Raw genomic sequence first — 25,490 nt, 5'->3', positions numbered from 1 at the left:
CTGTGGCCTTTGGTTGAAGGAGAACAAGAGATGGCCTTCTTGTATTTGATTGTAATGGCTCCACCATAGAAGGTTGACAGGGAATAGATCATTGAGCTGTGATTGTCCTTTGAAGGATTCTCATATCTTACCTTACCAGCGGAACCAGAGACATGGATCCCACTGCTTGGAGTATCAGATGTGCTGAAATAGAAGAACTGTGAATGATCTTTTTCACCTGGGACTGAATCATTTGAATTCGAGACAGAGGGAGTGAAGATATTTGAGTGACCGTATTGAACAGAGCACTAATGAATTTCACAGTCTGAGCTGGACTGAGTTGAGATTTGTTGTAAATGACAGAAATCCTCTGATGAGAGCATAGTTGGAGTAAATAGTCCCATGCTTGAAGTAGTTGATGCCTGGTTGGAGTGGTCAGGAGCCAGTTGTCCAGATATGGAAACACTCAGAATTCCAGCAGTTTCAAGTGAACTGCAACTATTCCCATGCACTCTGTAAACACCATTGGGGCTGTGGTGAGACCAAAGGGCAGTTTTCTGAAATGGTAATAACTGGCTCTAAGTTGGAAGCATAGACATCTTCTGGATCATCTGTTCATTTTGATGTGATAGTATACATCCTAAAGATCTATGAAGTACATCCAGTCATCCTTGTGCAGAAATGGCAGAACAGACTGACCTGTGATAATCTGGAACGTTGTATGCAATACTGATTGGTTTAGTTTTCTGAGATCCAGAATTGGTCTCCAATCCCCTGTTTTTTTTGACACTACAAAAAATCTTGAATAAGTTCTGGACTCTTTCTGGTCTGAGGGACCTCTCGGGTGACTCTTTTTTCTAGCAGCTTGTTTATTTCTAGTTTTGCTGCTTCCCCTCTGACTGGGTGTAACATTGAGGATTTTGTTTGATACTGGCAGGGATGGATGGGAAAATGGTATTATATAACCTCTGGGTATTATCCTACGCACCCATGAATCTCTCTTTATTTCTCGCTAGGCCCTTTGGTACAGGGTTAAGTGACCTCCGACTGCCTCCAGAGAGGGACAGTCAGGCCTCCTTTCAGGAGCAATGATAAGATCTGTCAGAGAAGGTACCCCTAGATCCCTGATTATGCAGATGACCTCTGCAGTGGGGATGATGTCCTCCATTAGAGCTCCCCCCTTTGACCCTGGGGGAACTATATCCACATGTATCTTGGAAGGGACACTGGGATTTTTTTGAACCATACTTTCTGTCCGTCTCATTTGTTCCTAGAAAAGATCCATTGAGGGGTTGAAAAACATATGCCCACATCAGACAGGGTTTTCCCATCCTGCTTACACCTACAGAGTATATATTTTACTTTGGGTCCAAATAATGAGCTTCTGTTAAATGTAGCACTGATGAAAGAAGATTTGAAGGTTCTGCAAAGTCACAAAAGCACATCCAGGCATGTCTCCTGGTGGAAATGTCTGAACCCACCACCTGTGAGGTACCTTCAGCTGCATGAGAGATAAACCTCCACAAGAAACACAAGACACAAACTAGAAAAGACAAAACTCCAAAGCTCACCAGAAACTTTAATTATTAGTGCATTTGTCTGTTCAAAAACAATCGGACTTCATCAGATCTGATAAAGTCCAATTGTTTTTGAACAGATGAAAGTGCTAATCATTAAAGTTTCTGGTGAACTTCTATGCTAAGCTTTGGAGTTTTGTCTTTTTCTGCATGAGAGATAAGCCTCATGGATGAATTTGAAATAGACTGAAGGGTAGGCAACTGTGAAGAAATAGAAGTCTCTTCCTCAGAGGATATGGTCCCAGAAATGGATTTGGAAAGTTCCTTAATGAAATCCCTCTGGAGTCTTGTAAAGTGTGCCAAATAATTCAGTGAGCTAAGTGCAAAAGTCGCTAAAGTATAGACATGCTTCACAAACCTTTCCAGTGTCCTAGGCTTCCTGTTAGGGAGATCGACAGAGGAACTTTGTTCCACCAGTTCCTTCTATGTAGCCACTGCTATGACCATGGCATCAACAAGTACTCCTTTACTCCAGTGTGGTCTATCCTTAGGTGTCAGTAGAATCCAATCTGGTCTCTTGGGGATTGGTTCAGTCATGTCAGGTTGCTTCCACATCTGTCTAGAGACTAAATCAATGAGCTCATCAATAGGTGGAATCACCCAGGAGGTAGATGGGCTAGCTTTATAGGTCTCCAGAAACACCGACTCCTGTTGGCAGTGGTTATCAGGGGACCAACCTTCCCTTTGTTTTAAGAGTTTTCTCCAAATGAGAGATCATTGGGTGATGATCTGGGGACCCTTCCACTTCATTAAAGGCAGTGTTCTCAGTGACAGACTCTTGTGGAGAGTCTAAGTGTCCCCTTTTGCACTTCCTCTTCTGAGGAACTTCCTTGGTGAGATGTTCCAGGAGGTATCGGAAGAGATGACTATACTCTGTTGGATAGTCTGGAGACTGGTTTGGGCTGGCTGTCCCAGTGGAACAGATGACTGAGGCTCTTGGATGCAGAATCGAAAATGAGATTGGGAAGTCAGAGCTGAAGAGAGAAGAGAAGTTTGAACTTTGAGAACAGAGAAAGCTCTCTCCACTACCTTGAAGGCAGAAAGCCTTCAAGAAAGAGACACCTACAAATCCAATAATGCAGGCTTTGGGATTGTCTGTTCCCTCTGCCTGAAAGCAAGCTGCTCAGAGAGGGAGTTGGAGCCAAGCTGTCCAGCACCAATGCTCCGCAGGTCAGACACAGTCTGACAACTTTTGAGTCGAATCAAACACCCCACAGCCAGTGCTGATGCTAGGACTCCAGGGATCATCCAGCTCCTAAATATTCAGTGCCAGACCACTCAGAGACACCATCGGAGTCACAGGTGCCAACATCTTCAAATCCGAGGCAGATGATGCCAGGACTTTTGGACTTTTGGATCTGATGGCTTCGAAACCAAAGGTTGGATCAGAGAAGGAGCTAATAATGGAGGTGTTGTACTAACAATGGTCTCCAGACCAGATGGGGTCAGAGCTGGAATAAATCCCACTGGTAACTGCATCTTGGGAAACTTCATCATCCTGTCCACATTGGCTTCGGTAAGGTTCTTGAAAGATTGAATGGATGAGACCGTGGGTGATAGTCTTGAATGGTGCCAAGGAGATTCTGCAAAAAAGAGAGATGGGAGCCGAGATGTGATAGGATAAGGCAATAACTGAGGTTAATGGATCCATGGTGATTTATCGGATCTAGGTTTCGGATCTGAAGCCATTGGCTCTGACTTTTTGGCTTTAACAGGAGGCTCGGATAACAGAGTTGAAGTAGCAGACATTGTCATTGCCAGAGATCTCTTACAAGATTATTTTGTATGAGAATCTCCTTTTTTGTCTAAACTTTTGGCTGTTTGAGCTCCAGAGGATGTTGATGAAATTTTTGAGAGCAGCAAGCCCCCAAGAATCAACTTATTCTTTTGGTCTGTCAATGCACTGGTTTTAAACCTTTTACAAACATCACAGTCTGAATCCAGGTGAGAAGGACCTAAGCCTTAAATGCACTTTGAATGCACATCTGAGTTGGGCATTTTGTGGCCATAGGCCATGCATTTTTTAAACTGATGGTTTGTCAGACATACTAGCAGAAACAAGGAACAGTAAGTTAGAAAACCTTTTTTAATAGATAATAAAGAAATGGAGTTACCACAATGGTAATTAAAAAGGGGAGCATTAAAAAGTACTAAAGGAGGACAGGATACAAGCAATGGTATTAAGGAATACTCTTAATTGTATTTAGAAAAAAGGGAAAAATATCTAGAGATAACTTTCTAAGATAAAGGGAGAAAAAAGATAAATATACGTATATAAAGTATTAGAATTATATAGCAAAAAGTAGTCAACTCACAAAAGTATTAGAGCTCACTCAAGAGTTTTCAATGACCACTTCTGAACTCTACGGTAGCAAATGAGATCTGAAGTATGTAAGGTGATGAAGGCATTATGGGTAAAGGGAGGAGTTTGAGAGTTTCTGTGTTCTACAAGCTGGAAGAAGCAGTCGAGTCAGATCCAAACCCAACAGCTGAGGAATGAATGAAAATGACATCAGATATGATTTTCAGATTTGCATTACTTGCAAGTTCCCATACCCAAAGCTGTGACCTCAATAAGGGACTCTTCTGGCTACCAATTAATGATAGACATCTTGAAAACTTTCCCCCTCTGAAAACCAAACTACTCTTCAGGGAACTGCAATACCCCTTAAGGCTTACCCAAAACAATGGCATCATTCAGCCTAGACTGAAAAATCACAATAGGTGAAAAAGTCTTTTCATGTCTAGGGTCTGCTACATGGAACCATTTACCCAATGAAATCAGATCAATAACCACACCGGAGGAATTAAAAAAAAAATCACTACCTACCCACCTGATCAATAACACTTAATTCAGAGAAAATCATTAACTTTCCACTACTTTAAACCCTGACAAACATTCACACAACAATTAAGAACCATTATATAGTGTAAATATACATACAGTGGATATAAAAAGTGTATACACCCCTGTTAAAATGCCTGGTTTTTGTCATATAAAAAAATGAGACCATAATAAATAATTTCAAAACTTTTCCCGCCTTTAACGTGACCACCTGTACAATTCAATTGAAAAACAAATCTGTTAGGGGAAAATATAAAAAATAAAAAGAAACAAAATAAACTGGTTGCATAAGTGTGCACAGCCTTAAACAAATACTTTGTTGAAGCACCTTTTGATTTAATTACAAAATTCAGTCTTCTTGTGTAGGAATCTATCAGCATGGCACATCTTGACTTGGTAATATTTGCCCACTCTTCCTTGCAAAAGCACTCAAAATCTATCAGATTGCGAGGGCATCTCTTGTGCACAACCCTCTTCAGGTCACCCCACAGATTTTCTATTGAATTTAGGTTTGGGCTCTGTCTGGGCCATCCCAAAACTTTAATTTTCTTCTGGTGAAGCCATTCTTTTGTTGATTTGGATGTATGTTTGGGGTCATTGTCATGTTGAAAGGTGAAATTCATCTTCATCTTCCTAGCAGACACCTGAATGTTTAGGGCCAAAAGTGACTGGTATTTGGAAATGTTCATAATTCCCTCCATCTTGGCTAAAGTTCCAGTTCCAGCTGAAGCAAAGCAACTCCAAAGCATGATACTGCCACCACCATGCTTCATCGTGGTGATGGTGTTCTTTTGGTGATGCAAAGTATTATTTTTGCACCAAACATACCTTTTGGAATTGTAGCCAAAAAGTTCAGCCTTGGTCTCATCAGACCATAACACATTTTCCCACATGCTTTTGAGAGACTTGATGTATTGCTTTGCAAATTTTAGCTGGGCCTGGATGTTTTTGTGTGTCAGAAAAGGCTTCTGTCTTGCAGCTCTACCCCAGTGTCCAGACATATGGAGAATACGGGAGATTGCTGTCACATGTAGTACACAACCAGTACTTGCCAGAAATTCCTGCAGCTCCTTCAGTGTTGCTGTAGGTCTCTTGGCAGTCTCCCTGACCAGTTTTCATCTTGTCTTTTCATCAATTTTGGAGGGATGTCCAGTTCTTTGCAACATCACTGTTGCCCCATATTTTCTCCACTTTTTGATGACTGTCTTCACTGTGTACCATGGTATAGCCAATGCTGTGGAACTTTTTTGTACCCTTCTCCTGACTGATACCTTTCAACAAAGAGATCCCTTTAATGCTTTGTAAGCTCTATGCAAACCATAGCTTTTGCTGTAGCAAGCAACTGAGTAAATGTCAGGAAAATCATATTAGGACAGCTGAACTTTATTTGGGGTTAATCAGAGTCTCTTTAATTGATGGCAGGTGTGTACCCAAGAAGTCTGAATGCTATAATTAAATCAAAAGGTGCTTCAGCAAAGTATTAATTTAAGGGTGTGCACACTTATGCAACCAGCTTATTGTATGTTTTTTTATTTTTTTATATTTTTCCCCAAACAGATCTGTTTGTTTTTCAACTGAAATGTACAGGTTATATGTCACATTAAAGGTGGGAAAAGTTTTAAAATGATTTATTGTGGTCTCATTTTTTAATATCACAAAAACATGGCATTTTAACAGGGGTGTGTACACTTTTTGTATCCACTGTATCTGCTTTCTAATTTGTTTGTTACATTGGTTATTGCTGTTATTGTTCTATCTCTGTGGTGATTTGTATGTTTATTATTTCACTGTTTCTTCTGCTACAATGAAATGCCAACCGTTTGTAATTGTTTGATGATCATTTGTGCTAGCCATTGTATTTTATTTATTTATTTATGCATTTATTTATTTATTTATTGACATTTGATTAATAGGAAAGTCTGACTGGGTAGGTGTTCATTTTCAATGGGGGTCCAGGCAGAAATGTTCCAAAGTATTACAAAAACATTTTAAGAACAAGTAAAAATTTTACAGTCTTCGTAAATAATACAAAACATCTACAGTTTAAATAACTATACCAAATTAGACACAATGTGACAATATTGGTTTACATAGATATTACTTATATGACAATGATTTAATATTTAGAGAAAATTTAGTCAGTTTAGAGAAATTAAAGTTAAGGTAGTATAATAAAAGCAGGAATTTCAATATGAAGTGAGAAAGACTGGGTTATGGCATATTTAAACAGAGAGTGAGGGGACAGAAATTTACTGAAGTAAGGAAGTGAGTGAAGAAGGGGCAGTAAGAAGGTGTAAGGTATGAATATGTACTTGTTCATATTTAGGGATACAGTTTATCCTGGGGTTGAGCAAGAACAGAAGCAGATTTTGTCTAGGAAGTCTTGCAGAATGATTTTAAAGGACTGTCTGTAACTGACTAAAAAAATGTAACCTTATTGTATATTCTCCAATATAAATTGTTCTATGAGTCCAGGTCATAGCTGAAAAGGTTCAGTAGACTAGTCCATTTACCCAGTCAACAAACAGAAGTAAATAAAAAAAAAAGCCTGGAAGAACATGAATGAATGTAATAAGGGACAAGGAGATGTAGGTACTGATGTAATAGGAGGAACAGAAGCAATAGCAGGTGGGGAGATAGCAAAGAAAATGAAGAAGACATATGTCAGGGGGATGCTGAGAGGGCAGTGAGTAGAGAATAATGCTAAAGAAGTAAGGGTAGTTACAGGGATTAGCTCATGGGGAAAAATGAGATGATGACAAAAGTAAGTGCAGAAAGGAAGACAGAGGAGGACAGTATAAATACTGATGGAGAGAAGCAAAGAAAGACAAGAATAGAAGCAGGTTAGGCAATACATGAGAAAGAAATAAACAGGAAGTGGGAAAAATGGAGTAGAAGTTTGAAGGATAACAGGTAGAAGGCATAGGCAGGTACGAGGTTGTGGGGACAGACGATTGTGGGTAGTACTGTAGGCGGGTTTAAACTGGGGGCATCAGGGGATGACTCTAGTAAGAAGAAGTACTATTAGACCTGAAAGAAGTCATCAGGGCAGAGCAGGGGTCACCAAGAGAATAAGATAATGAGAGGGTGGAGGTAGCACAGTACAGGTGAATACAGTGCCAGGCTACTTTATGCTAGGTAAGGCAGACTCAATAATGGCTGTTAGTGATGAGCAGCAAGTGCACCCAAGCTTTTTGGTCCATTCAGACACAAATGACCTTTCAGAAGCAGAAGCTGAAGAGATAGCAAAGGGGAACTACATGGCTACAAGACATTTGCCTGGAGAAGGAACAGCAGTAGCTTTCTAAGGGGTGCTGACTGTCTCAACGCCAACAGTTCAAGGAATTAAATATAAGTTTAGTACAATAGCTGGCAGAGGAAATGGATGAAACACAAATGTCATAGACTACTAATGAACGGGAGATGGTGTCTGGAGCAGAGACGAGTTGTTTGGAAAAAATAGGTTTCATCTCAGTTATGAAAGGAAAATGCTAATGCAGTTTAGACAGGAAAGAACTCAAGATAATGGTATGTCTGAAATAAGCTGGGGGAGGTATTCAAAATTACTATGTGGAGGACAGAAGCCTTCAGCTCATAAAAGGGAGTGTAAAGATCCAGTAAAACAGAATGAAAATATTCAGAGGATAGGGAACTTAGTAGATAAAGGGGTATGAAAAGTAAAATGTGCTACCCAATAATGACAGAAATCTAGGAAGAACAACAATGGAACTATATGCAATAAGTGAAGAAGGAAAATCTGATATCAATGGCATTACTGAGATACAAGTCAATGAAAAAAGGTACTAATACATTGTGATTTCAGGATTCATCTTTTTTTTAGAAGGGAAGGGGGCAGTAGGAAGGGGAGTGGTGAAATAGTGGGACTAGTAGTTGAATTAGTATGAGATGAAAAGCATGAAAGGAAAGGGGTGGAGAGGTAACAGAGGGCAAACACTATCTGCGGGGTGCTGAAAGATACAGAGAAGGTAGGCAACAATCATGGGGGAAAACTGTGGCTTAGAAGGCTGTTGAAGACTAACAGTAATGGAAGACTTTAATCTCACAGGGGGTTAGTTGCAAAATTTCATCATCAAGGGTGATCACAGGGAAGTCACTGGCAACATATGGAGGAAGTGGGTTCAAAGAAGCCAGTATGGTATACATAGGCAGCATAGCTAGTGCTGGTAACCAGAAGGTTGTCAGGAAAATGAAGGAGGTGGGAAGCTGTGCAAGAATATCAAGAAGCAAGAAAGATACTTTATTAGAAACAATGGCAATCAAAGCAAGGAAAGAGAGAGAGAGAAGTAGACAAAGGCATTAGTAGGTGGAAAAAACCTACTTTACAGTACAGCCCTGAAAGAAAGACTGCTCTTCAAGAATTTGCCAGACTAGAAAAGAATGGCGAATAACATAATATAATAAAGACATAACATGACATAAATCCAGCATTTTGAATGTCAGTTTTGGAACTCTATGTCCCTTGCCATTATCACTATATATATATATATATATATATATATATATATATATATATATATATATATATATATAGATAGATAGATAGATATTCACAAAAAAGACGACATGACTCAAGTATAGAAAGGAACCAAAACTCAAGAAGAGAGATAAAGTATTACACAGGTAGGAAAATTTACGCAAGCAGATTGAAAGAGGAGATACATTCACTGGGGGAGGGGGCACAGGTCCCATACAGTATCCTTCCAAGGATACTAAGAAAGAAAGATAGCTGATTTCCTAGCCATTGTTCTACTAGAGATTTGTAGCAAGTTCCTAGAGTAATCCTAAAAGGCCATGAACAGAAATAGGCAACTACAAACCAGTTAGTCTGATGCCATTTGAAGGGAAGGTATGAAAAAGAATCCTTAGAGAAAGATTATACCTAGTCTGGCAGAAGAATGAGTTTCAGAATCCACCTAAACACCTTATGGTTTGAAGATTGTGGCAAACTGACCTCCTGGACACTTATGTCTTAGTGCAGCAGAAGTATGTAGAGGTAAGCCAGTCAATGTAGTCTACTTAGACTTCAGTAAAACCTTAGACCTATATGGAAAAACTTGAATTTAGTTGGATAGACCGAAAAATGGTCATATGGGATGAGAAGTAGATTGGGAGAAGCAAAAAAACAGGGGACAGTATAGTTGTGTGTGTAAACTAGCCATAACAGTAGATGTTTGATCACTGCTGCAGAACCCTTAGCTATATTCCAGTTGGTGGGTTATATCCTGCATGGGATATAACTGACAGCCAACTTCCAAAGCTTCAAGGCACCTTGTACGTGCCCAAACTGTCAGTCAGCTCGAGGTGAGCTGACTAAACAGACAGTCTGGGTGCCAAGCCCTTCAGAGCTTTCATGCCAACACAGAGAGGGAGGCTGAGTCATGAAAGGACAATCCTAAGAACAATAAAATGCACGGCATTGGATGGTGCAGTGGTAGCATTGTTGCCTCACAGCAAGAGTTTCTCCAGTTTGATTCTCAGCTGGAGTGCCTTCTGTGTGGAGTCTGCATGTCCTCCCTGCATTTGTGTGGGTTTTCTCCGGGTACTCCGGTTTCCTCCCAAGTTACAAACACATGTGTCTGGAGTGTTTCTCCCCAGGCCTCTGCTGAAAATTAGCTTTGTTCCAAGTCAGACTTTCCCAGTAAAGAAATGTTAAATAAATAAATAAATGTCCACACCCTGACATAAATAACACACCAAAAGACAAGAGAGCTGGAGGGAGGGAGTAAGTGACTACTGCAGCAATGATCATTCAAACATCTACTGTTATGGTAAGTTTACTTAAACTGTACTATATTCATCATATTGATCACTGCTGCAGTAGCTTAGCTACATGGTTCGATTATCGTAATATACTACATTTGGCAGATGGAAGGAGAAGGTTCTAAGAGCCCTACAGAACAGTCCTTGCAAAGCCAGATCTAGACTTCGAAAAAGAATCAAGCTTACAACACTTTGTAAAAGTATGTTCAGAGGAACAACTTGCAGCTTTAAGAATACTTCTAGTATCCAACTCTTTCTGAAAAGGCATAAATGAAGCCAAGGCCCTCATAGAATGGGCATTGACCCTGCCTGGATAAGTTTTGTAGTGGTGAGTACTACAGAAATGGGGCAGCTAAAGGCTGGATATAGTCTGTTCTGACAAAGTAAACACCAAAAAAGCCGAAAAAAAAAACAAACTGGATAAGAAAGCTAGAAAATCCCTCCACTGGTCACCCACAAATGAAATATAAGGTCTGTTTTATTAAGCGCTTTTCGTCTCTCCTTATAGAGAGACGTCTTCAGATAACAGATATCTACAAATGCAAAGTTTAAATAAAAAATCATCAGTCGCGACAACACACACCTCCATTTAAAAACTCCCTTCCCTATAACATCCACATATTAACTCTGCATTTATTTCAATAATTTATGAATAATACCTTAAATATCCTCATATTAAATTATTTAGCCTAAAATTCATAATTAACATACTTACTTATTCCATTTATATTTTTATTAACTTCATTCTAAAAATTTTTTTTAAAAATACTAAAATATTAAGATAATTTATCCTAAAACATTCTATCCGCATAACAGAACTTTACAACCAGTGGGTATGGATACACTTCCACCTTTCATGAGCTAAATATTTTAATATGAGGATATTTAAGGTATTATTCATAAATTATTGAAATAAATGAAGGTGAAGGCTCCCCAAGATTCCCCTCTGAGGATGTCACTAACAGAGAGGGGGATGGTCACAGATAGTCCTTCTTCAGACAAGTCCATCTTCCTGGAAGCCTTAGGTTCTGGTTCATCTTCATTCTGGATGACACTGCCTGTCGACCCACCCATGACTCAGTGGGCATGGAAAGAACCTGACATGGTGCAGCCCATCCCCCAGAAACTTGATAGGATTCTATCATCCCCCACAGACAGGAAATATTGGAGAAAAGTCATCCAGTGGATGTGATGGTTGTAGCGGCAGCCACTAAGAAAGAATTATCTGAAGAAAGTTCCTCAGCCCATCCCCCTAAAGGGAATCTAGGGTTATGGGCCATTTTTGGGAAACGGATGTATGCTTCAGTGACCTTTGCTCTGAATTACTTAGCTCATGTCACCAGATTTCAGAAAGACTTGATCAAGGAGATTTCCAAGTCTCTCTCTCTCTTGGGGGTTCTACCTGAGGATGTTCAAAAGACAGTGGACTCCCAGCCTTCCATCCTCTAATCTACCTCCAACATGGCCATGCAACTGCTTTCAAACACAGCTGATGGCACAGCAAGTGCACCAGGCACCAGCATTCCAGGATATGCTTATGTGACTTTGTGGAAAGCTTAAGGATGTCATTCATCAATGCCCCTTTTGATAGGTACACCCTTTTTTGAGCTAAAGTGAAAGGAACACAGATATGGAGTCAACAGGATGGCAAGACTTTCTATTCAGTAGACATCTACTTTTCCACATCCTGGAAATCCTATTCCAGGAATCAGCAGGCTGGGAAGAAGAAGATGTGGTTTAGGAAGTCACAGAGGTCTTACCATGTAACCCCTGGTGATAGATCCTCTTGTAGTAGAGAAAGAGGTAACAATAATGGATGTCACCCTAGAGGCAGAGGTGGACTGCACAAAAAAAATTATGTACTCACTACAACGTTACATCTGTGTTGTCCATTTTCATTCTTCATCAACTGATTGGTTTTGGATCCAACTCAGCCACGTCTTGCAGATCCTTGGATCCAAACTCTCAAGCTCCTCCCATTACCCATAATGCTCCACAAGCCTAACATTCCTCAGATTGAGTTTGCTGCTCATAGGAATCAATGGATAAACCTTAAGAAAACTCAAGAAGGTAAAGAATAAGAAAAAGAGCAGGAGCTCAAACAAGGAGCAACAGTTCACAAAGTGATACTCTTAGGCCTCTCCAGGAGAAAAGGGAAGGGGGTTAAGGAGGGGTGGAAGTTGAGCAAGAATGAAAATGGATGGCACAGGTGTAATGTTATGGTGAGTACACAACTTTTTATCTCATGGTGTCATTTTCATTCATTCCTCAACTGATGGGTCAGAGTTCCCAGCTAGATTCTTAACCTTGAATCATCTTCCGTTTCCTTCCTTACTACTTAACATAAAAAAATTCAATTTATTCAACTTTTTTTACTGTATTTATATCTCTTCCTACTTTACTGCTTTATTTTGCTTTTCCTGCTTGTTTTTAAAAAGTGTTCAATTGCATTTATTCTTCTGCATTTTTTACTGCTTGTTAGCAGCCCGACTGAATTGTGACTGTTATTCTAAACTTCTTAGTTTTGGCTAAAGGACTTGGGCTTCAAGACAATTATTTTACATTAAGAAGGTTTGTGGTCTACATTCTTGTGGGAGGAGAGGGTAGCCTCTGCCTTTCCGAGCTGGGAATTGCTGAGTGAAGGCTTTCTGTGCCTGTTGTCCTAAGTGTCTCTGTTCCGGTTTAAGCACTTGCATTTCAAACCAGTTATTTTACATTGGGCAGATTTGTGGTCTAAACTCTTGTGACAGGAGAGGATAGCTTACACCCTTGTAAGCTGGGAATTGCTGGTTGAAGGCTCATTGTGTCTGTTATTCTGAAAGTGTCTTAGCTCTGGTTTAAACACTTGGGCTCCAAACCAGTTATTTCATATTAGGAAAGTTGAGGACTAGACTCTTGTGGCAGGAGAGTGTGGCTTACACCCTTCTACGCTGGAAACTGCCAGTGAAGGCTTACTGTGGTCATTATTCTGTGTCTTTATTCTGGTTTAAGCACTTGGGTTCCAAACCAGTTACTTTACATTAGGAAGATTTGTGGTCTAAACTCTTGTGGCAGAAGGGGACAGCCTACACCCTTCTAACCTGGAAATTGCTGGTTCTGTTATTCTGAAGTGTCTTAGTTCTGAATTAAGCACTTGGGCTCCAAAATAAGAAGTTATTTACTTACCATAACGTTCCATGTTTGTAGTCCATCTCACCTATATTCTTGCTGGATGGGTTCGGATCCGATCCTCGGCTCCGACTCGGCCGATACTAAAGTTCAAGAGCTATTACTGGCTCAAGGCTATCCCCTATCCCATGGTGCACCACGGCAACTCTCCAGATCTTATTTGCAAGAAAGTAACTAAATACATAATAGTAATTATACTATCAATAGCTATGTACATACAAATAAAAGGACATTGTTTTACTATCCATGCTATGTGGACAGACAACTATAACAAGGTCAGACAGCATAATGGACAGTCCAGCAGTTCCTCCAGGATACAGGAAGGGGGAAGGAGGCTGGGACGCAAGAATGTAGGTGAGATGGACTACAAACATGGAATGTTATGGTAAGTACATAACTTCTTAATGTTATGTAGTCCTATCTCACCGTAATTCTTGCTGGATCAGACAGTGTCCCTAGCACCTTTATCCCGGGTGGCTCAAACAAAGAGACTCTTCAGCACAGTAGACCCAAAGGATGACCTGTCCTGGGAGGCCAAATCCAATTTGTAATGAGTGACAAAGGTATGAGGTCTTGCCCAAGTAGCTGCTGCACAAATGGTATCAATTGAGAGTTTTGATTTGAAGGCATATGAAGCTGATACTGCTCTAGTTGAACAGCCTTTTACTTTAGCAGGTAGTGGTTTCCCAGAATTTTTGTAAGCAAATGAGATGCAGTCTGAAAGCCATTTAGACAGAGTCACCTTGGAAACAGGCAAGCCTTTGTTTTTCTCTGAGAAGGAAACAAACAATTGATCTGATTTCCTAAAGTCTTTAGTCCTGTGCGGGTAAAATCGGAGAATTCTATGGATATCTAATTGATGTAGTCTGTATTCTGATTTATTACTGTAATTTGGGAAGAATACTGGTAATTCGATAGTTGTGTTTAGATTATGTTCTGAGTATACCTTAGGGAGGAAAGAAGGGTTAGTTCTTACGGAGACTCTATCCTTATGGAATATAATGTACAGAGGTCGAATGGTCAGAATTCCTCCTAGCAGATGTTATAGCTACTAAGAACAATGTCTTCCAAGGCAAGAATTTCAAGTTGGATGGAGACGACGGTTCGAATGGTGGAGAAATCAATAATGTCAGAACTAATTTTAAGTCCCAGGGCTCTGGAGGTTGCCTGATTGGAGGTATGAGAAGGAGGACTCCTTTCAAAAATGTTTTACATAAAGAGTGGGACATATTAGGATTTCCCATGTTCCCAAAAAATAATTTGAGATGGCAGCCAACTGAACTCTAATGGTAGCAGCTGCAGCTCCTTCTTGAAAAATAGATGCAAGGAAGGACAGGCAGACTCTAAGGGGGCTGAGTAGGGATCTATGCCTTGCTTAGCTGCCCAAATGGAAAAGCTTTTCCATTTGCTGGAATATAATTTCCTGGTGGAAGGTTTGTGGGAAGAAATGAGAATGTGTTTAATGGTAGGAGAAAGGGATATACACCTGGCTATTCTTGGAACTGGAGCAGCCATGCTGTCAATTTCAGGGTTTGGATGGTAGGATGGAACTGTCCTGATTGGTGAATCAGAAGGTCTGGAGATGGTTCCCAGAATCCAAGGTTCCTCCAAAAGACAGGGCCACAGGAAGGGGAACCATACTTGACAAGGCCAGTAAGGAGCAATGAGGATCAGGGTACTCTTCATTTTTGATATGAGAGGAAAAGGTGGAAAAGCATAAAGAAGTCCCGGAGGCCAATTATAGACTAGAGCATCCCTGGGTGACATCCCCAGATGAGGAATGAGGGCAAAGTAGTTGATGCATTTGACGTTAATGTACATAGTGAATAGGTCACAGCAAGGGTGGCCCCATTTGTGGAAAATCTCTTCTGCAACTTCTGTTTTTAGGAACCACTCATGCGGCATCAGAATTGCTCGACTCATTGGACTTCCCCGGAATGTGCATTGCTACCAGAAAGCATTGTGTGTCCATCGCTCATTTTCATACTCTTTGTGCCTCTCAACAAAGTGGGTAAGACTTGGTTCCCTCTTGCTTGTTTATGTACCACACTACAGATATATTGTCTGACTGAATAGTAATTGTCCTGGTGGGAAGAGAACTGTGAAGTACTTGCAATGCGTATAGTACTGCTCCCATCTTCAGAACATTTATGTGCAAGTGCTTCTCATGATCCTGCCAGATACCTTGGACTGTCATTCCCGGATAATGCCCCCTCACCCTATCTGGGAAGCGTCCATGTTCAAGACTGCATTTTGTTGAGGTAGAACAAGGGGACGACCTAGATAAAGCTGATCTGTATGTAACCACCATGTTAGATCCTTCTTGCAGGAGTTTGTAATGAGTATTTGGTGGGACAAAGGTAGATTCTGCATTGACCACTGGGCAAATAGTAGCCACTGAAGTACTCTCATGTGTAGATGGGCTAAGGGAACTAAAAGAATGGTGGATGCCATAGTCCCTAGAACTTGAAGAAATATCCTGACCTGTACTTTGTCTTTGTTCAGCAAGAATCTGACTTGGTTGTGCAATGATTCTAGCCTTTATGGAGTTAGTTTTGCCGTCATGGTGGTTGAGTCTATGTCTGAGCCTAAGAAGACAATATGCTGTGATGGAGATAAAATGGATTTTTTTAGATTTACTTTAATTCCTAATCTGGTGCACAAGGATAGAGTCTCATCCCTGGCTTGGATTAGTTGGTGCTTGGTGGTAGCAGTGAGGAGCCAGTCATCTAAGTACAGAAACACCTGGAATACCTGATGTCTCAGGTGAGCCGTGGCCACCACCATATATTTGGTGAGCACTCTGGGGGCTGTAGTGAGGCCAAAGGGCAGTGTTCGAAACTGAAAATGAATGGCTCCCAGCCGAAAGCGTAGATGTCTTCTTGAGCTCCTGTCCATTTTGATATGGTAGTACGCATCCTAAAGATCTATGGAGCACATCTAATTGTCTTTTCTAATAAACAGAGAAATTGACTGCAGAGTGATCATATGGAGCTTCGATTTTTTACAGACTTGTTTTGCTTGCTGAGATCTAGAAGTGATCTTCATTCCCCGGTCTTTTTTGGAACTAAAAAGAATTGTGAGTAAGTTCCGGATCTTATTTGCTCTGTGGGAACTTCTTGGATGACTCTTTTTTGAAGCAATGAGATGGCCTCTGATGTTGCACAGTCTATTTGACTGGGTGGTACATCTGGTAAAGACTGATTTGTAGGGGAATCAGAAACAAAAGGAATCAGGTAACCTCTCGAAATTATATTTTGTACCCATCGATCTTGGGAAATTTGTAGCCAGGTGCTTTGGTACAGTGAGAGACGACCCCCAACTGCCTCCAGAGATGGACAGTCGGGTAACCCCTCAGGGGCGATGAAAGGGATGGCCAGAGAAAGCATCTCTATCACCCTGGTGTTGTGGACCCCCTCTGCTGTGAGCAAGGTGCCTTCCATTATAACCTCCCTCTCTGCCTCTAGGGGAGGGATGACCTTGTGCTTGAGGGAAACCTTTTTGGGATTTATGGAACCACATTTTTCCCTCCTGTTTGACCCTTGGGATAGAGTCTGGAAAGAAGGGAGAAATGGAGTCCGACAGCAGATAAGGTTTTCCCCTCCTGCTTGCACCTGGTCAAAGTCTCTTTTACCTGAGGTCCAAAACGAGTTGAACCATCAAAGGGGGCATTGGTAAAGGAAGACTTGAAGGATTCTGTAAAATTGCATAGACACATACCAGGAATGTCTCGTAAGAGAGATCCCTGCTGCGGCCGCACTGCTCGCTCCATCAGCTGCATAGGAAATCAGCCTCATGGAGGAGTTAGCAATAGAGGTAAGGGTGGAGAGCTGTGCAGATACCTTGTCAGTGGATCCTGAAGCTACTGAACCCTGAAGGGTATCTCCCAACTCCTTTAGGGGTTCCCTTTGAAGCCTAGTAAAATGGGACAGGTAATTCAGCGATCATAAGGTAAAGGCCGCTGAAGAAAAGGTACGCTTTCCATACCTATCCATCATCCTAGACTTTTTATTAGGAGGATGGATATTTGAGGATGTCTCTGATAACTCCTTCTTCATAGCTGCTGCTACCACCATAGCATCCACAGGTACTGCCTTAGCTAGAAATGATTTGTCTTCTGGAGTAGTGATAAATTTGTTTGGCCTCCTTGGGACAGGCTCCACTGTGTCTGGAGAGGTCCAAGCTTTCCGAGATATGACGCCTAACAGTTGGTCATATGGAGGTGGAAGGTCAGGAATCAAAAGCTTCAAGGTACACTGATTCATCCTCAGTAGGGTTAGAGGCCTTCAAATCACCTCTCTGTCTAAGGATTTCAAGGATGTCTGCAAAAGACACATCCTCAGAGGGGGATCTTGGGGACCCTTCTGACTCATCCAAATCAGTGTCAGAAGTGACAGACTCGGGTGAGTCAATGTACTTCCTCTTACAAAGTCTCTTCCGAGGGTCCTCTCCAGTGGGGTAATCTGGGGAGGTCTTGGAAGAGGGGACACCTCCAATGGGGGCTCCTTGGGGCTCTGGATCCATATGCTTAGGGGCAGGTGGGGGAGAAGAGGTTGCTGCCAGTTTCTGGAGCAGGTCATAAACATCCTCTCTAAGGTCCAATGGCAGGGCTTTAGCACTAGACAAAGCTTTCTCTATTGCCTCAAAAGCCTTACCATCCCACTCTAAAGAAGACCTCTGTTCTGAGGAAATGGAAGGTCAACTCCGAGCAGGAGGAGCAGGCTCCGAAGCAGACATGGAAGCCGAGCTCACACGAGCCAAAGCACCAAGAGGGAGGGTCGATTATAAAGAAAAAATGGGGTGACTATCCCTCTTAGAGTTGACCGGAGAGCGTCGGCTCTTCGACTCCTCGGCTCCAGACTAAGCCGATGAGGTTAGAGTTATCGGTTCTGAGAAAGCAGGAAGAATTCTCAGAACTGATGGTTCCAGCACTAAAGGACCCAAAACATTAGACTCTGAAAGTGAAGCAGTCTGAGGAGGAACAGTAGACTGAAGATGGGATGGCTCCAAAACCTTTGGGTCTGGAGGAGCTACAATTTTTGCCAGCGCTGGGTCACAGAGCAGCCTCTTCACCACTGGCTCTACATCCTCATCAGAAAGTGTCCTGGTGGAGACAGATGGAGATCTCCTCCTTTCCAAAAATGGAGATCTTAAGTTTGGTGAAACTGGTTCCAAAATTGGTGAGTGTCTTGACAGAGAAGATTGTCTCAGCACCGATGAAACAGACAGCACAGAGACTGAAGAAGCAGAATTGGAACCAGAACTCTTTGGCTCCATTGCTTTTGATTTCTTCGTCGGTTCCTAGGCAGAAACCAATGCAGATTTCCTTTTATGACTTTTAGGAACTGTCTGACTTTGTTCCAGCTGTTCTTGGAAAGAACTAGTCATAAGGCCCCTATTTATAAGTTTTCCTTTCCTTACATTAAGAACCCTGGTGCTGAAGGCATGACAGAAGGTACAGGGTTCTTGCAAATGAGCCTCTCCAAGACAGTAAACACAAATGGTGTGACTGTCAGTCAATGACATTTTTTGAGAACATTTATCACATTTTTTAAAGCCAGAAGGGTGGTGCTCTTTAAGTTCTCTGTCTTTATCCTTTGACATATTTCTTTTGAGAAGAAAGAACAATGCAATAACAAAAAAAAAATGCTACAACTATAAGAAGAAGAAATATATATATATATATATATATATATATATATATTTTTTTTTTTATAGAGGGAGACAAAACCTAGCACACAGAGGAAAGGCCCTCTAATTTAAATGGGCGACTACGGCCTTCTAACTAAAATGGGCTGTACAATCCTTATGAAAGGGGACAGGGGTAGCAAACAATCACGACAATCACGCAGATAATAAGGAAAAAACTATTAAAGAGAAAGATGAAGAGATATAGTCAAAAATATCAAAAATATTTCACTTAGCCAACAAGCTAGTAAGAAGACAACCCCGAAGCTTTCGCTGCAAACGAGATCTGGTAAGTTGCCACGGTGCACCATGGGATAGGGGATAGCCTTGAGCCAGTAAAAGCTCTTGAGCTTTAGTACTGGCCATGGCTCCGAACACATCCAGCAAGAATTACGGCAAGATAGGACTACATAACATCCAGTTTTGTACATTGGGAGGGTTTGTGGTCTAGACTCTTGTGGCAGGAAAGTGTGGCCTACACCCTTCTGAGCTGGGAATTGCTGATGAATTGCTGCTTTATTTAAACTGTTTTTGCTGTTGTGATTCTGATTTTATGCACTTTGAATTTCTAGTACTTCTGTATTTTATAGCATAGACCAGATTCAGACTTGCTGAATCTAGACTGTTTGGTATCACTTGAGCATTAAACCAGCTCTTCACTGTGACAGTGAAAGATATGAGGCATCTGTTGCTTCCAACTAACTATAAGTGCCTGCTTTTGCTATTATATTGCACTTTTCATTAGTATTTGCATTCTGCTGTCTGAATTGTCTAAACATTTTTTGCCACATGTTACTGTATACTGTTCTAGTTCAGCTGGAGCATAGCCCAGTTCCAGGTTTGCTGTTTCTGGGTCTGTTTTGTAACTTCTTAGCATCAAATTCAAGTCATCCTTGTTGGTGAAGGCCCTTTTGCCCCCTTGTGGGAGGAGTCTGCTGTCTGGGTCCCACCTAATTGAGGGTGATTGGACTAGAGCTCAGAGACAGCATCCTCACTGGATAGTTTGAGCTGAAAGGGTTACTTCTTGTTTTATTTAAGCCCAGTGTTTGTGCTTGTTTGTGTGTAGCACACCATCGTGCACTGCCGCATAGTAGCGGTTACAGTTAGTGGGTATAGATGCAAACATATTGCTTGTTAAATTTTCCTTTAGCACTTTGCTTCTGGTCCTCCAGAGGTGTTTTGCAGCCCTGCTCTACTGTCAGGTGGAACACTAAGCCTAGCCTCAGAGGTACCAACACACCTGTCACCCACTAGCCATTTCTAAGTGTGACCTCTTTTCCTGACCATATAAATTTACCTAACCCTATGGATGGACAATTTCCCACAGTTTCTCCAGCCAACTTGGTTGACATGGGCATCCTGAGGCAGTGTAGCAACTGCCTCATGTTCACCTACACCCCTCTACTCCTAGTCCACGTACAATTAACATGTAAGGGATGCAACTATATTAAGAATTCTGAATCCATGCTCTCTCACACACCAGTCAATACATATAACAATGAGTGGATTGTCAACATGCATATCTCACCTCTTACTCCACCAAACACACATCACATGTACCTACATATGCGGTGGTCCTCACCAGAAACATACCTAAACACCAGAGACTTCCCAAACACAAACACATGTGTGAGAGAGCATGGATTCAAGGTTCATAATATAGTTGCATCCCTTACATGTTAATTTTACGTGGACTAGGAGTAGAGGGTTGTAGGTAAACATGAGGCAGTTGCTACACTGCCTCAGGATGCCCATGTCAACCAAGTTGGCTGGAGAAACTGTGGGAAATTGTCCATCCATAGGGTTAGGTAAATTTATATGGTCGGGAAAAGAGGTCACACTTAGAAATGGCTAGTGGGTGACATGTGTGTTGGTACCTCTGAGGCTAGGCTTAGTGTTCCACCTGACAGTAGAGCAGGGCTGCAAAAAACCTCTGGAGGACCAGAAGCAAAGTGCTAAAGGAAAATTTAACAAGAAATATGTTTGCATCTATACCCACTAACTGTAACCGCTACTATGCGGCAGTGCACGATGGTGTGCTACACACAAACAAGCACAAACGCTGGGCTTAAATAAAACAAGAAATAACCCTTTCAGCTCAAACTATCCAGTGAGGATGCTGTCTCTGAGCTCTAGTCCAATCACCCTCAATTAGGTGGGACCCAGACAGCAGTCTCCTCCCACAAGGGGGCAGAATACAATACACATAGTAGCTCATGCACCAGTGTCTCACCTGTGAAGCCCACAAGGCAAAACACAAAACCAAACATATTAGTCATAGGTGATTCCATCGTGAGACACACAGATGTTCACTCATCAAGCTGGATAAGGAAAAGGTCATGGTTAGCTGTCTGTCAGGTGCATCATATCACACATGCACTCAAGTCTCTCAACAACAGGTACTGTTATGACTCTGTCATAGTTCATGTTGTTGTAAACGACCTGAGGCATACCTCTCTGGACTATATGAAGAGAGAGACATGACTGAGCTCTCAGATTATGTGCTTAAGGCAGGTATGTCCTTAGCCTTAAGCAGCATGTTACCTTTACCTAGGATGATGCCTCACTACAAACAGAGAATGACTGACTTCAATAATTGGCTTAGTTTCTGGTATCATTCTAAGAATCCAGTATCTGTCAGCCTGGGATGACATGATCGACAGACCTCAGTGCTTTGCCAGAGATGGTCTTCATCTGTCACCTCTGGGATTTCAGCTACTGACTAAGGCTCTTCCCACCCCCATAATGCCTTTTTTAGGCAGTGTCTCAAGGACAAAATTCCTGACATAAAACCTCCATCTAAAAACAGCCTCAAAGTTATGTTGCTAAATGGTAGGAGTCTTAACATGAAACTGTGCTCGATGGAAGCAGTCCTCACCTTGGAAGACGCAGACATTTGTGCATTTACAGAGACCTGGTTCAAGGTTGTGGAGAGCACCCCAGCCATACTGGGTTATACCTCCAGCTACACATTCAGACCACAAACTGAAGGCGAGAAAACTAAAGGAGGTGGTGTATCAATATTCATTAAAGATAAATACACCTCCAGATTGGTTAAACAGTATGATTCCCTGGAAATCCTTCAAGTGCAATTAACTGTTGGTAAGACACCTATTTATGTCATTGCCAGATACAGGCTCCCTTCCATGAATCAGGACACCAACACTGCCTATTTGGATCTACTTTAGCCTATCAAGATACATCCAAACACCATGGTTTTTGGCAACTTTAACTACCCATCCATTGACTGAGTAAATTACTTGTACTCAAACTCACTTGCCCAAAGGTTCCTCAACTTTATTAACTCCGGTGCCCTGGACCAGCTGGTTGACACCCCCACAAGGGGTACCAATATCCTGGATCTGGTGCTTAATCAATATGGGGAACCTCTGTAGCACCCCCACTGTGAGGTCTTCCCTGGTGAGATCTGACCATAAATCAATCTGATTTGAAGTAACTATTATACCTGCCCCCTGCAAGCAGCAACTAAACTAAAAAACTTCTCCAAAGCATATAACCTCTTACGGGATGGTATAAATAGCTTCACTCCACCTCTCCCCTCAGATGAAACTGGCAACTACTATGCCGAGTTCTACACCAATGCTTTATACAAACACCTGTATAACTGCACTGACTTGGCCATATCTTATAGGACCTAAACAAGCTCCTCAAAGAAGGGCAAACTTGCCTGGTGGACAACTGCCATTAACAGGCTTTACAGGTGAGAGCCGCCCTCAACAAAGCTAAAAACACAGCATCAATGGGACCTGACGGTATCCCGGGTTGCGTGCTACGTGAACTCCAAGAGGAGCTAAACCCGCACATAAAAATGCTATTTAACCTTAGCCTTACTACAGGATATATACCTGAACACTGGCGTACAGCAACAGTGGTCCCACTCCACAAAGGGGGTACCTCTACAGACCCTGGGAACTACCGCCCCATAAGCTTAACCAGCCTGGTCTGCAAAGCTATGGAAAGAATCATTATGGAACTCATAAACAAAGACATTGGGGACCTTCAGACACTTGATCCCACCCAGTTCGGCATTGTAAAGGGCAGATCCTGCCTTTTGAACCTGGCTGACTTTCAAAACAGTCACTAGAGCCATTGATGAGGGCAAAGCAGTCCATACAGCCTACCTGGACTTGGCTAAGGCCTTCGACACAATACCCCACTCAGGCATCATAGATAAGCTCAACAGCTTAAATGTAAACCCTTATGTCACTTGATGGGTTGCAAACTGGCTAAAGGACAGTACCCACAAATTTAAAATCACTGGAGCAATGTCAGACTCAAAGCCAGTCACAAGTGGTGTCCCACAGGGATCTGTCCTGGGACCCCTCTTGTTCGGCATTTATTTCTCAGATGTTAAAGCAAACATGGGAGGGTTGTGGCTGACAAAGTTCGCAGATGACTGCAAACTAGGCACCATAGTCGATACACCAGCGGACACATACATCCTACAAAAATGCCTCAGAGAAACGGACAACTGGTGCCAGAGTCATGGCCTTAAACTAAATGCCAAAAAATGTATAGTCATCCCCTTTGGGAAAAACAAAGTACCCACAAATTATCACATAGACAGCAACCCAGTGAGTACGGAAAAAGTAATCAGAGACCTAGGGACCCAAGTCGACAGCGACCTCTCATTTGACACCCATGTTGCCAAAGTGGTTAGAAAGACATTCTACCTTGCACACCTTATCATGAAGGGATTCACATCCAGATCCAAGGATGTCATTGTACCCCTATACTCCTCCCTCATCAGACCCATGATTGAGTACAATGTCCCATTTGGTATGTACCTCACCCAGCATTTGCAACAGCTGGAGAGACCACAAAAGTACCTCACCAAGAGGATCAAGGGTCTCCAACATATGTCTTATTCTGCCAGACTAAAGAAACTCCAGCTCTATTCAGTAGCATACCACCTGCTCAGAGGTGATCTGTGCCTGATGTACAAGGCCATGTCCAATCAGGAACTGATGGACATGCTCCACCTCAAAAAATCCAAATCCATCAGAACCACGAGAGCTAAAGACTTAAACCTCGGCACAAGTATGAATAGGACATGCTGGAGGGATAGATTCATAACCCAGAGGCTTCCCATGCTCTGGAACAGAATCCCAGTTCATGTTAGGCAGAGCCCCTCACTAACTCTCTTCAAGAGAAATCTTGATAAGTGGATGGGAGATCGTAAGTTTACCCCAGGGGTCACATCTGTGTCACCACTAGACAGGGGCACAGTAAACTAATTCTATTATATAAGGGGACCTTCACTGTGTCACTACTAGACAGAGGCACAGTATTCTAAATCTATTCTGTGCATTTTTGTACCAGTTCATGGGGTGGCGAAAGCCACATCACTATGGCTAGGCTTACAAATGCCCCAGGGCAGATAGCCTAGTACTAAACTATGAAACTATGAAATTGCTGTCTATGAATAAGAGGGAGCAAGCTCCAAACGGGAAAAACTCTCTCATCAGCTTAAATAAGAAAATAAGTCTTCTTGTCCTCCAAAGCAAACTATGAATCCGAATTAGCTACCTCAACTAAAGACAACCATAAGGTGTTCTTTAGTTACATCCACAACCTACAAGGAAAGGCCCTTAATTGTGCCGAACTGGTAGTTAATGATACCACATATACTGAACCTGTGGACATTGCTAACCTGTTAGCCGACAAGTTCTATGAAAACTTCACTCCCCTGTTCCCACCACATGTACCTCATGACATCCCTACCACCTGTCCCCTACATTGTATCTCTAAAGAGCAGGTCATAATCATCCTCTCTAAGGCCAAAAACACAGCACCCATGGGACCTGATAACATCCCAGGCTGTGTCCTACATGGGGTCCAACAAGAATTAGCAATACTATCGGGTACTCTTTTCAATCATAGTCTAAGCACAGGGTTCATCCGGCTGAATGGAAAACAGCCACAGTTATTCCCTTGCACAAAGGTAGTGTTTCCACTGACCATGGGAACTATAGACCTATTAGCCCATGGAAGTTGAAAAAGGATAACTGTGAGGTGGAGTTCAGAAAAGAGTTAAGACAGGCACTGGGTGGCAGTGAAGAGTAACCATATAGCTGGGCATTCACAGTAGAGGTGGTAAGGGAGACAGCTAAAAAGGTACTTGGAGTGACATCTGGACACAGGAAAGAAGACGACAAGGAGAGATGGTGATGGAATGAAGAAGTACAGGAGAGTATACAGAGGAAGATGTTGGAAAAGAAGAAGTGGGATTGTCAGAGAGATGAAGAAAGTATAGACAGGAGTATGAGGAGATGAGGTGTATGGTGAAGAGAGAGGTGGCAAAGGCTAAGGATAAGGTGTATGGTGAGTTTTATGAAAGGCTGGATACTAATGAAGGAGAAAAGGACCTGTACCGATTGGCTAGACAGAGGGACTGAGCTAGGAAAGATGCACAGCAGAATAGGGTGATA

The sequence above is a fragment of the Protopterus annectens genome, chromosome 9.part0 (genome assembly GCF_019279795.1).
Source record: "Protopterus annectens isolate FY-2018-M chromosome 9.part0, PAN1.0, whole genome shotgun sequence".
Classification (NCBI taxonomy): Eukaryota; Metazoa; Chordata; order Ceratodontiformes; family Protopteridae; genus Protopterus; species Protopterus annectens.
Note: the sequence above shows the minus strand (reverse complement) of the source record.